Raw genomic sequence first — 13999 nt, forward strand, 5'->3', positions numbered from 1 at the left:
CACTACATCATTTTTGAGATGAGATGACTAAAACTGGAGGCCCATTCAAGGTATGAGGATACCATGGTTATATATAAATGGCATTCAAATATTTTCTGTCCCTTTCCTAACCATTCCTAACATTCTCTTCTCTCTTTTCAACACTGCTGTGCACTTCACTACCTTGAAGAGTTTTGTATCACCCGTAAATGTTGCCGCTTCACAGTTCACTCCCTTTTCCAGAGCGTTTATGAATAAGCTAAACAGCAGAGGTCCCCATAAAGACCCTTGGGAACCTTGCTGCTTGCCCTTTGTTTTCTGTCTCTGCGGCTGGGGCTGTGCCTCCAGCCCTCCAGGGACCAAATAGGCTGCCCACACGCCAGCGTTGGGGGAGGCCGTCTGCCACCCACATTGCCCCAGCAGCCTGTGTTCTCCATGCTCTTTTCACCTAGGCTGTGTCTACACTGCACCCTTTTCCGGAAAAGGGATGCAGATTAGACCAGTCGGAATTGCAAATCCGCGGGGGATTTAAATATCCCCCGCGGCATTTCCATTTACATGGCTGCCGCTTTTTTCCAGCTTGGGGATAAGCCGGAGAAAAGCGCCAGTCTAGACGTGATTGAAAGTAGGAATAAGAGATCCTCCGGAAAAGGGTTTATTTTCTGGAGAATCACGTCTAGACTGGCGCTTTTCTCCGGCTTATCCCCAAGCCGGAAAAAAGCAGCAGCCATGTAAAGACAGAGGCTGGTTCACAGAAGTCTCCCCTGCCCCCACCCTGGCGCTGCTGCCTCTATTGGAACCCTCTGTCATTCCCCTACATTTTGTACCCTTGTATTACCAAGTCCCATTATAATCTTTCCACCAAGCTTCTGAAATGCCTAGAACAATATCCTTTATTAATGGCAGACACTTTAGTTCACTAATCTTGTACTGAGACTTCCAGCATTTGTATATAAGTATTGATACATTTCTTCAATATTCAGTTTCTTGCCTTCATGCATTATTTTTAAATGGGGCTGTTTTATTATTGACTGTTCACTAGCTCCTACCTATACATGACCAACTTCTGTCCTAGGACAGAGTACCCCCTGTAAAACCTCTCCCCTAAGCAAGGTTTCTGCTTAAACCACGTGCTCCTCACACATGTGGGCTCTTTCTTACATGCCAGCAGTCTAGTTTTGTTTTGGTTAAGGCAGACCCCATCGTTCCAATTAAGGATGTTAAATTTCCATTAATTAACTAATCAAATAGTCGATGGGATTTCTATTGACTATTCGATTAGTTGATAAGGACTAGTGCGGCATTCCGCCTTTGAAATGTACAAGAGCCCCAGGAGGGGCTCTTGTACCTTTCAAAGTTGGAACATCGCTGCTGCACCCCTGCCCCCTCCCACAAAGCCAGCTTCCAAGCTGGCTCCCCTCCTCTCCTCCCCCCCCACCCCACTGTCTCTTTGTGATAGAGGCAGCAAGCAGGGGAAGCGACTGGTCGACTAGCATGTAGACTATCTAATAAGCTTTTGCTTATTGGATAGTTGACTAGTCGATTAGTCACTTACATCCCTATTTCCAGTGCAGGCTACTCCTTTCCCATAAGGTTTCCCAGTGCCTAAGTAACCTAAATTCCTCCCCTCTACATCACAACCCTATTCACCCATTGAAGCTCTGCAATTCTGCCTGTTTAACTGGCCCTGCCCGTTAACTGGAAGCATTTCAAAGAATGCTACTATGGAGGTCCTGCACTTTAATCTCTTATCTAAAAGCCAACATTTGGTTTCCAAGACCTCTCTCCCCTTATGTCACTGGTATCTACACGTGAGCTCCTAGGCAACAGCTTCTTCCCAGCACTAGACATCTCATGAGACACTCCCTTTGCACCTGATGGCAGGCACTTTACCATGTGGCTCTCCCGGTAATCACAAACCCAGATAGCTGTATTTCCCATAATTCACTCCCCCACTCCTATTACCTGTCTGTTCCTAATAACTGGGGTCCCTGCCCCTGAGTATGTGAGGGTATCAAGAGCTCATCAGAAAGGTGGATCAATGGGATCACTGATCTCCACTCCAACTTAATGCTCTCCTGCCTCAAGAATTCGTCTTCCTGAACAGAGCAGAGGTCGCGGGACAGAAGATAGACCCACTCTATTATGTTCCTGGAAGTCAGTTCTGTGTGCCTCTCCATCTCCTTTTGCTCCACCGGTATATACAGGAGGCCCTCACCTTACGACGGCCTGAGTTACGACCCCCCGCACTTACGGGGGCAATTTTCCGTAAATGCAGAAGGGCCAAAACCCCCCGACTTATGTCCTCAGCCCCATATTTACGATGGCGTATGACGCCTGTTGTAAATGCAGAATCGAGTTACGATGCCCCCGGCTTGCGACGTGATCTCCAGAACCGATCGCGTCGCAAGTCGGGGGCAGCCTGTACTCAGACTTGGAGGGACACATTGGTACAGCGCTCAGCAGGTTGGATTGAAGGCACTAGAGCCATGTACCGTATTTTCCGGCGTATAAGACGACTGGGCGTATAAGACAACCCCCTAATTTTCCAGTTTTTGGCCTATACTCGCCGTATAAGACTACCCCCCCTTCTGAGGCAACACTATTTAATAACATCAGATTTGATTTAAATCATTTTAATTAAAATGGTTTTGACTTGCAGGTACTTAAAATCCTTCAAAATCCTCATCATGTTCATCCTCTGACATCATAAGTTCATCAATGACATCTTGTGGTACATTTGTAAGACAGTCATCATGTGGATCTAATTCCGAATCGGATGGTGTGGCTTCAGCTTTGGCTTCCCCTTCGTCTTGCCACAAGAAGTCGTCCTCCATACCATCCAAAGAATTTGATATGCCACACTTCTTGAAAGACTTGATTACTGTTTCTGCACCAATATCATTCCAGGCTTTTATGACAAAGTTACACAAAACATCCAATTGTGGCGCACGCATGTTTCCTCCTTTTGTGAATGACTTTTCGCCGCTAACCATCCACTCATTCCACTGTTCTCGAATGCGATCTTTAAATGACTTGTTTAGGCACACATCCAGTGGCTGTACCAATGATGTCAATCCTGCAGGAATAACTGCCGCATCTGTGTTTATTCTTGCCAGCCTTTTCTTTGTGCTGGTAGTTAAATGAGCCCTGAACATATCCCACACCAGTAGGCTACGTTCTTGACGAAGTCCACCTGGTCGCCTACTCCATACATTATCAAGCCATAGCTTTACCCCTTCTTCATCTATCCAGCCTTTTTCATTCACATGCACAAAAACTCCAACAGGGAACTTGATTTTCGGCATTGTTTTTCTTTTAAAAATAATCATTGGTCTTAGTTTGGCGCCATCAGCTGTACATGCTAGTACCACTGTAAAACTGGACTTCTCACGTCCTGTTGTTTTAATTAACACTGTTTTTGTACCTTTTGGATTAACAGTTTTATTTCCAACCATATCAAAATTCATAGGAGTTTCATCCATATTTCCGATCTGACTTAACGCATAGCCATGTTTCTTGCGCTGTTGTATTACATATCGATGGAAAAGACTTACTTTTCCGTCGAGATCTGCAGGTAAATTTTGTGCAATTTTGGTCTTTTGCCTCAGTACCAGATTATGCCTTTCCATGAACCTAGTACACCAGGATACAGTGGCCTTAAATCCTTTGCTGTGATCTGGGTTAGATTTGCCCCACTGAAGTGCAAACATACGTATTTTGTTTCGTGTCACTACATAACCATTTTGACGATGCTCATGCACCATGTCTGCTACGTGCTTTTCAAGTTCTGACCAATGTGGGGTGCCTCTTCTTAATGCACACTTACTACTTGGCATGCTCTTTAATGCATCTTCATTTGCTTTCCAGTCTCGGACCATCTTTTCTGTTACTCCATATTGCCTTGCAGCAGCACAGTTATTATGTTCCTTGGCAAACTTTACAACTTTCAGCTTAAAACTGGCTTCAAATTTCCTTCTTCTTGTTGGAGCCATGATGGGGTCTTTTCTACCCACCCACTTACAGAAGGTTGGAGACCACTGCTTTAGACCTACTGAATAGTTACAGGGCTTCCAATAGGGTTACAGAAAAGCCATATTGTTATAGAGAACCTTTCCAGACCAAGGACAGCAGGATCCAGTAGCACAGACAAAGATAGGTAAATACAACTGCAAATAGACTCAAACCCTCAATCTTTTGATCCAAAGTCACACACCTTGTCTTTTAGGCCATGCAGTCCTCCCCAGGCAAGCGCCGCGCGCCCGGTGCCGGCGCTCCCCACGCCGCGTGCCCGGGACCGGCGCTCCCCAGGCAAGCGCCGGGCGCCCGGGGCCGGCGCTCACCGTGCGCCACGTGCCTGGGGCCAGCCCCAAGCACCGTGTCAGGAACCAGGTACGTATGCGTGGCGCATAACATGACCCCCCCATTTTTGGGGGATTTTTTTAGTGTAAAAGGTCGTGTTATACGCCGGAAAATACGGTAAATGTTAGTATCATTATTTAACTCTCTCAGCAGATGTGTTGGAAGGTTGGGTTAATGTTTGTACAACACTGTCCAAATGTAAATGGTATTATGTCATTAACTACTCTCTGCAGTTATGTTGTGGCTAGATTTTCATTAGACCCCATCTCTTCTCTTTAGCTTCCTAAATGTCACTCAAAGACCAGGGACAATGGTTCCCACTAAGCTGTGTGGCCATGCAGCTACCTAATAAGGGCTGCATCCCCAAAAGCCATGCTCTGTGCCAGAGCTTCCTGGTGGGGGCAGGAGGGAAGGAACCTCTGAGCTGTCATTCCTTCCCCCACGGCTGGAGCCACTTCACTGCAAGCATGGGGAAGCCCTGTCCCCACAGCTCCCATTGGCTGGAAATCACAACCATTGGGAGCTGCGGGGAGCAGTCCCTGCAAGTGAGCATGGGGTAGCACTGAGCCACCTGTTCCCTCCACCACTACATGGGGGCTGCTCCAGTTCAACACCTTGCATCCCAATCCCCTTCCCCAAGGTCCCTCCTGCACCTTATCTCCTGCCCAAATGCTGCACTAGGGATGTCAACATGTAGTCCACTACACAATTATCCGAGAAGCCTGAGCTTATCAGTTAATCCTATTGACACACACACTCCCCCTCTCCTCTCCCCGCTTGCTACCTCTGTATCAGAGGCAGCTGTTAGAGAAAAGAAACTGCTCCCCCAGTAAAAAAGTTTGGCCAGGCGGCTCTTGCTATAGTGGGCTGTAGCACTCCTTGAGAGAAACCGGCTGTACCCTTCCTGCATACCATTGCCTTTAGAAAAAGGGAAGGTGTGAAAAGGGGAAAATAGCCTCAGACTCTCCCACCCTTCACCTTGGCGTGAGAACTGCGGGGCTTACCAGGTCGCATGAAACCTGCACAGTTTCAGCCCAACCCCTGGGACACAGACCCCCCCCACTCCCCACTTGGTGACCGTTGGGCCATATATGATAATATGCAAGCGCAGGAAAGCGATGTGCAGATTTGTGGATAAATACCCATCGCACAGTTCGCTCTAAGAGGTCTTCGCAACACACGTACCACTGTGCGTGTGCCTTCTCGTATACTTCAAAGCGCTGCCAGCCTGATCAACCGACCGGCCACCTCCCCCGACTCTCAGGCGTAACCAAGGCCTTCGCAACCGACCCGATATCTGTGAAATGTTCCATGTGCTGTGTAAGTTGGTATGTATGATTTGATTTTTTCTTGTTGTATAAGCTTAGTCTTGCAGTTGTTTTGGGTAGTACATAGAGTTTGTAGTTATCACTGTTATTTAATTAGTGTAGCTGGATATTTTAAGATTAGAGACTATTCCCCTTGCCATTCCCATCCTTATATCTGACATGTTTAACTAGAAATCATAGAATAAATATAATAAATACTGTAAATTCATTATTAACACGGTCTATTAAAAATCTTAGAATAAATATTATAAATTCACCACTGTCATAAATAAATATTTTTTATTTGATAAAACTGTCCACCTGGTTCTGTCCTTCCCCCCTTGGGTATTCATCATCGGACCTGTGATTCTCGCGACAGCAGCCAGGGTGGGGAGGCAGGAGATGATACACATGGGGACCTGGTTTTTAAGCTGGCTCGCTGCGTATGCAGGCTCCACAGAGCTGCCTGCCCTCCGCTTGCTGCCTCCCACAAAGCACGGCTCCCCACAAGCACCCAGTTCCAACCTGCCCCCGCCCATGAACACATGTAACCCTTAAAATTTCACGTTTACTCAAAATTTCAAATTTCAAGTTTCCTCAAATACCCAATAGATAATATCCCTACTCCGCACTCCCACCTCCTGCCCTCAGCCCGCTTAAACACTCCCAACCCCATTGCCCCAGCCTAAAGCCCCATCCTGCACCTCATTCCCACATACTCAGCCACAGCTCTCAGCCCCCCAATCCTGAGACCCCTCCCACCAAGGATCATCCATATGAATGGTGTTATGTGTACCAATATGGAGGGAAAATTAGAGGGAACAGTCCCTGGGACAACTTTATATCTGCACACCCCTCTGTGAAACACTGGGGGTATGTCTACACTACAGCGCTAATTCGAACTAACGCATCTAGAACTAAAAACTAGTTCGAATTAGCGTTTTGCTAATTCGAACTAGCATGTCCACATTAAGTGGACCCTGAACTGAGGTTAAGGATGGCCGGAAGCAGTGCCAGCAGGGCATCAGATGAGGACTTAGAGCGTGGAGCTGCTGTCTCAGGCTAGCCCAGGGCTGTGCTTAAAGGGACCCGACCCCCACCCCAGACAGACAGTTCTCAGGGGTACCCCGCTTGCAAAGCAGTCCTGGCTTGGAGTGCCCTGAGTGCCCACACTGGGCACATCACAGCACTCGGCCATCAGACCGGCTACACTTGCCGCAGGCTGCCATCTGGGGAGAGGGGCCAATTGGGGGGCTGCAGGAGAGTTTCCACCCCCAGAAGCCCACAGAGCCAGCCCAGTCCTCCCCATCGGGGGCTCGTACCCCATTCCTCCCTCACCTCCTTCCACTTACCCTTCCCTAGCCCCTCTTCCTCATGTACAAAATAAAGAAAACGTGTGATCAAAAATAGAATCTCTCTTTATTGAACAAAACTCGGGGAGACTGGGAAAAGGAGGTGAGAGAGAGGGTGGGAGAGGGGAGGGCAACTAAAATGATCAGAGGTTTGGAAGAGGTCCCATATGAAGAGAGGCTAAAGAGACTGGGACTTTTCAGTTTAGAAAAGAGGAGACTGAGGGGGGATAGGATAGAGGTCTATAAAAGCATGAGTGGGGTGGAGAGGGTGCATACAGAAAAGTTCTTCATTAGTTCCCATAATAGAAGGACTAGAGGACACCAAAGGAAAGGAATGGGTAGCAGGCTTCAAACTAGTAACAGAAAGTTGTTCTTCACAAAGCAAAGAGTCAACCTGTGGAACTCCTTGCTTCAGGAGGCTGTGAAGGCTAGAACTAGAACAGAGTTTAAAGAGAAGTTAGATAAAGTCATGGAGGTTGGGTCCATGGAGTGGTATTAGCCAGGGGGTAGGAGTGGTGTCCCTGCCCAAAGTTTGTGGAATGCTGGAGAGGGATGGCACGAGACAAATGGCTTGGTCACTGTCGTCGGTCCATCTCCTTCAAGGTCCCTAGGGTTGGCCGCTGTCGGCAGACAGGCTACTGGGCTAGATGGACCTTTGGTCTGACCTAGGACGGCCATTGTAAGCTCGGGGCTCAGGGTCGGGGGGTCTCAGTGGACCACCTTGATTTTCATGCACACCTGCTCCTGGGTGGCCAGGCTGGCAGCTCTCCTGCCCTAGACGGCCACTTTCCTGTGCCTAGTGTGGAGGTCGTGGACAAGGTCCACTATGTCCGCACTAGACCAGGCGGGTGCCCGCCTCGTGCGGTCCTGGGCAAGCTCCTGGGAGCCGCCAGCCTGGTCCCGGGAAGAGGGGGAGGGCTGGGGGGCATCGGGTGGCTGGCTCGAGCCGTGCCAGGTGCAGGGTCTGCTGGCTGGGTGCTGGCAGGCTTGCACCTGGCACGGGCATCGTAGCCAGCCCGTGCCCCTTTAAGGGGTCCGGAGCCGGGAGGGGGGCAATAGAGTTTCCCTGGTGTTGGCCAGAGTGGCCACCAGGGAAACCTGGGGAGGGCTAGCCTCCCACTAGTTCGAATTAAGGGGCTACACACCCCTTAATTCGAACTAGTAAGTTCGAACTAGGCTTAGTCCTCGTACAATGAGGTTTACCTAGTTCGAACTAAGCGCTCCGCTAGTTCGAATTAAGTTCGAACTAGCGGAGCGCTAGAGTAGCACCTATCAACGTTAATTCCAACTAACGTCCATTCTAGAACTAACATTCAATGAGGAGTAACGGTAGTTCGAATTAGGAGCTTTAATTCAAACTACCTACTCCGTTCCGCGTGTAGCTGCGGGCACGGAGTTCAGACTAAGGGGGATTTAAAAATGGCGGCGCCTGGGAACATGCAAATGAAGCCCGGGATATTTAAATCCCGGGCTTCATTTGCAACTCCGCTTGCCCTAATTACCCTACCTAGCTCGAACTAATGAGCTAGTATAGATGTACCCTGAGCTCTTTAGGGCAGGTTTCCTTCTATGTATATGTACTGCACTTAACAAAATGTATTGTCTGTATTACTGTAGCCCTTAGCCTTTATTCTGGGTCAGGGCCCCATTCCACCAAAGTGATGTTCCTTATCTCAGCTGAGGCTTCTTGGAGCCACCATATACAAAGAGTAAATGATGATTGAGAGGTACGGTAAAGAAATTAATTAAAGCTAGACTCCAGCAGTGATCCTTGTTAACAGTGAGTAGTCCTGTGGCACCTTAGAGACTAACAAAAATCTATAGTATCATGAGCTTTCATGGGCAAGACCCATTTCACCAGGTGAGTTATTAAACAGGTGCATTATCAGCTACAATAAGCTCTTTCCTCCATATGGGATACTACAATTTACTCTCCCCAGCTCTTCGTTTCCATTCCATAGTAGAGCCTCTTTTCATCCCATGAGCTCTAGACTGCCTGAATTCAGTGTTCAAGTTAAGATTTCACGTTATTAAGCGAGTCTATGAAAAACTCAATACAGTCCGGCCGTGCTCAGACTCTAGACTCTGCTGTTTCATGTTATCCAGGATAAAGATAGAAAAACAGAGCAATCGAGAGGCTTCTTGTGATTTCCATTCTAGAAGTCATCCCTCCTTCCTTCTGTAATGCAGCAAAGTGGTATTGTTAAAATTCCTCCCTCAGAGCTCTACAGCCAGGAAGGAGCTGGATTTCTAGAGGGACTTTGGTACAAACTCAGAAAAGCAAGGCAGGAATAGCAGCCTTGTATTTTGTGGTCTGAATAAAACCATATATTATTGGTCTAGTACAAGATTTATGATTCCAGTTAAATGGCCATGCTTGGACTGAGAGCAGCCATCCTAGAAGCAAAGCACTAGGAGCAAGCTCTGCAAATGTTAATCAAATGTATTTAATACCTATTAAATTGCACCACTGTTGTTTAACACAGAGTCAACATCCTCACATGGTTTTACTGTGTCCGCGGTGTGGTGGGGGGAATTCGGAGGGGCTCAGCAAGGGGAAAGGAAATAGGTCAGTTCCTTTATTTGAAAGCAGACAGATGCTCAACACGATCCTGCTAGACCACTGCATCACAATGAGGCACAAACTACCACACAGCACACGCCAGGGCTAGAAAAGGCTTTGGTTTCACAAAAGTGGGCAGGTTTTGTTTTAAATGGGAGGCACCATGGGGGGAAAAATGTTTCCAGAAAAGGGATCTGTCTCCTCACTTTGCCTCCCGAGTTCCAGGCACTTTTTGGCTGTGGCAAAGCCTCGGAGGAGGGGGAGGGGCTGGAGAGCATGCTGGAGATGCCCCAGATGACATCAGTCAACTGGGTGAAGAAGTGGCTGAAGTGGGGAGGGGCAGGATTGGCTTTCAGGGCTGGGCAGAGAACAAAGCACTCCTCACACAGGGCAGCCTCTCCCCTGCCAGCCCCCGGGGGGCTGCGAGGGATCTGGCAGCCAAAGGAACGAAAGGCTTAATGTGGAGACATCCGCTGAAACATGCCTTCAGTCTGGGGGTGAGGCACTGACTCCTCCATGCATGATGGAGCTGCAGCGTACTCAGGAACACGTTGAGGGAGGGGCATATTGGAAAGAACGGGGGATGGTAAATTAGGGGGCTGGTCCACCAGCCAGGCAAGGAAAGCAAACTCCATGCCCACTCCTTTGTAAGGTCAATTCTTCAGGCACTGTGTATTGGTGATTATAACCCTCGCAAACACGACACATATGAAGTGGCTGTTCCTAATCGCCACAGAAACTGGTACAATAAAAAGATAATTACCTCATCCACCTTGTATCTCTGATATCCTGGGACCCACATGGTTACAGCTACCCTGCATGCTAATTCCCACAAGCACTTCTAGCCTCCAGGAGCCAAAGGATTAGAGGGACTCCTTCTCCCACTGCCTTCTCCCACCGCCCCCTGAACTCAGCTTCCTCTTCCTTACGTATCCGGTCCTGAAGGCGAGCTGTGCACGGCTGGAGAGCCTGTCTCTCTTGCTGACACAAGTTGGTCCAATAAAAGGTACTGGCTCACCCTCCTTGTCTCAGTGAAGTGATAGGTAGAGATTTCTTAACCCTTTCCAGACAGCATCTCTACTAAGTGTACCTACATCTTATGCAAAACTTTTTATTCATAGCTCTCAAAGTGCTTTACAAAGGAGATCTGGATCATTCTCTCAATTTTGTGAATGGGGAAACTGAGGTATGGCAGTATGGAGAGGTGAACTGACTTGCCAAAGGTCACCCAGCAGGCCAGTGGCAAAGCTGAGAAGAACCTAGGTCTCCTGAGCCCCAATCCAGTGCCAGCTCCATCAAACCAGACTCGTGACAGTGATATTTTACATTTGCAAAATGTAGGTTGAATAAACGGTGTCTGTAAATTTACCTGCCTCTCCCTCTCTCTGTTAGTTTCCACACTTCAGAACACATGGGGTTTGGTTTGGTTTGAACTGTGACAATCTTTGGTGACATCCACTGTTTTCACCCCGGTGGGGTTTTGTTTGATGGGGTGACTTTTCATGATGGCTTTGCTGTGAAGACAACACAGTGTGTTTGTTTTCCTCGTAATCTCTCTGGGATGAAGCACCGCAGGCGTTGCTGCGGGCCTTAGCTGAGATCTGGGGACAGCACCCTGCCTCCCCTCTGTACCTCATGCGCTGTGTAGAGGCCCCATGTTCATTTCAGGCAGCATGCCCTCCAGGCACTGTTCCTAAGGTATCTATCTCCCTGCTGAGTTTCTAAGGTCTACAGGGAGGTTTGTTTATCAGGAGATAAAGTAGTGACAGAAGTTGAACTTAAGGGTGAAAAAACAAGCTGGGGAAAAGCAGCAACAACAGCAGAGAAGAGGGCCTAGAGGAACAAAGGAAGAATCTGGGTTCTCTCTGCTCCCTGCCTCCTCTCATGCTTCCTACAGGACCTCCTTTCTGCTCTTCAGCTTCCCCTTTGCCCTCATGCCTTCCCCATTTCCTTCCTCTCTCTGGCTGTGCCTAGACTACATGCCTCTGTCGTCAGAGGCATGTAGATTAGACACATAGGCAAAGTCATATGAAGCGCGCTAGTCTGGACGCTCCCCTGTCGACATCAAAGCCCTTTGTCGGCAGCCTCGTTATTCCTCGTGGGATGAGGTTTACCGGGGCTGCCGACAAAGGGCTTTGATGTCGACAGGGGAGCGTCCAGACTAGCGCGCTGAGCGGACAAACAGCTGATCAGCTGTTTGTCGGCTCAGCGCGGCAGCCATGTAAATTTAAATGAAGCCGCAATCATTTAAATCGCGGCTTCATTTGACTTTGCCAAAACAACAAATCTACATGGCTCCGTCGACGGAGCCATGTAGTTTAGACGTACCCTCAGAGGCTACCAAACGAAGGCCTGCAGCCCCACTGGTTGCTTCCCCAGTGCTGGTTCTCCTCAGCTCCCACTACTTCTTCCCAGGCCAGCCTCTACCAAAGCAGACTGATATAAGGAGGAAGGGTCTCTTCTAGGGGTTGCTACAACAATACAAGAAGGAGAGGAAACAGCAGCTACCATCAAGCTTTGGAGCCAGTAGTACTGCTGAAGCGGCCAGCAGGAGAGGCATCTGCAGAACTCTCTGGGAGGAGGAAATGAAGGAACTGGACACCACATGCAGTGGAGGAGGAAATGAAGCAGCAGAAAATATCAAGCAATAAGTATTCCCGTACAGGGAAGGAGGAAGAGAGGAAAGATCAGTGGCAGAGCAACACCTACCAGGATGTGGAGACTGAGAGGAACACAGCAGATGGGAGGAAGGGGTGAAAATCCCTTGTTCAATAACACATACAGCCTGAGAACTGCCAGGAAGGTGGTGAGCTGCTATTACCGCTCCGCACAGAGTGCATGTGTGTTACATATCTTTCCTACCCTCCACCTGACACACTTGTTCTCATCCACCTGTTAGATCTTGTCTGTAGCTCCTAAGGACAGGGAAGGTCATTTTCTGATTGTACAATATGCGGCATAATGGCGCCCAAGCTGACAGAGGCCAGTAGGCACTGCCACATTGGTAGTTATTTGTCCTACTGCAGCCTTTGAGAGCCCCAGTTGTGGGTCTGGACCCCATCATGCCAAGTGCTGTACAAAAACAGAACCAAACGTTACACCCTGCCCCAGAGAGCTTACTGCTTAGATACTATTATACTTGTGGACTAAGAAGAGCAAAAGGAGATGGAGATCATAACTTTTACCATATCACCACAATAAAGACAGTTAAAATACAGACATTGTAATAATACTTTAACACCCAAGCGCTGCATGCACCCAAAGGGCAGCACTTTCAACAATCGTGAACAGGCAGGTGAGGTCCACTAGACCGACAATCCCCTTATGATGAATGGGGGGGAAGGAGAAATACCCTTTTCTGGTCATTCCAACCATTCAGTTAACTAAGTTCTTTCGCAGTAGTTAACTCTTGGGACCTAGTCCTAACTGTCTTGCCTGTAACGGTCAGACAGTGGGTCCTAAAGAGTCCCCAGGAATGCGAGGTAAGCAGCAGGTGAGTTGGGAGGAGGCCAGGAAAACAGAGTGGATAGAAACAGAGTGGATTTTTGTATCTGAAATCAGTGGCCTTGCTGTTCCTGATGTTGTGTAATCTGAGCAGAGCTGGAAGGACATGTGAGAAGAACAGGGAATGTTTAGTCAGATGTGATCAGATCATTTTATTTTATTTTGAGGTTTGCTGGTCTTCCTCATGTTGAGCACATGTGACTACCCCCTTACACTGTAACATTCCAAACTGAATGCCATGGAAGCAAATGTATGTGTTTTAAGCCGTTTTTATTTTGTTCAGTTGCTCTGACACACCTAGCAGCCAAGTAATGTTTCACAAAGTATGTTTTCTTTGTTTTCTTAATTAAAAAACAAAACAAAAAAAACTCCACACTTTTAAGACCATAATCTGATTCCTTTGTCCTAGAAGGTAGGAGGTTATGAGTGCACATGCCTAAGACTGCAAAGCCAAACACTAAGAAAAATTAGTTTTAAAGTTTGCTCCAGAGGGAAAGTTAAAAGATCTTGATGGTACCCTACAGGATGAAATTCCCAAATGCACCTTCTTGGGTTCTACAATGGAGTTTGCATGTGGGTAGTGGTGAGGGCAGCCATACCAATCTGTAACCTTTTTTTCATCTGAGGAAGTGGGTCTGGCCCACGAAAGCTCATCATCTAATAAACCATCTTGTTAGTCTTTAAAGTGCTACATTGTCCTGCATTTTGCTTCAGCTACCCCAGACTAACACGGCTACATCTCTATCACTATTCTATGTAACCTTGGGGAATTTTAACACAAGCTTTTAGTGACAAGGTATTTTTAAGGTCTCCTGTTTCCCACCTTCTGCACCCCAAGTGCCAGAGTGGGGAACAGCCTTACCAGCCTTTACTAACAGTAGTCGGTGCTTGGAGAGGCTGCGGGAACAGCAGCCCCAGTAAATATGCATCCC

General features: G+C 48.0%; 1 protein-coding gene across 3 annotated transcripts in view; it reads right to left on the reverse strand.

Annotated features, from left to right (window-relative positions):
- Positions 1-13999, reverse strand: part of CTIF (cap binding complex dependent translation initiation factor) — a 324244-nt gene that overhangs the window by 286476 nt on the left and 23769 nt on the right. The gene's annotated exons all lie outside the window — the stretch shown is intronic.

This window comes from Pelodiscus sinensis, chromosome 6 (assembly GCF_052426305.1).
Source record: "Pelodiscus sinensis isolate ZL-2025 chromosome 6, ASM5242630v1, whole genome shotgun sequence".
NCBI classification, from domain to species: Eukaryota; Metazoa; Chordata; order Testudines; family Trionychidae; genus Pelodiscus; species Pelodiscus sinensis.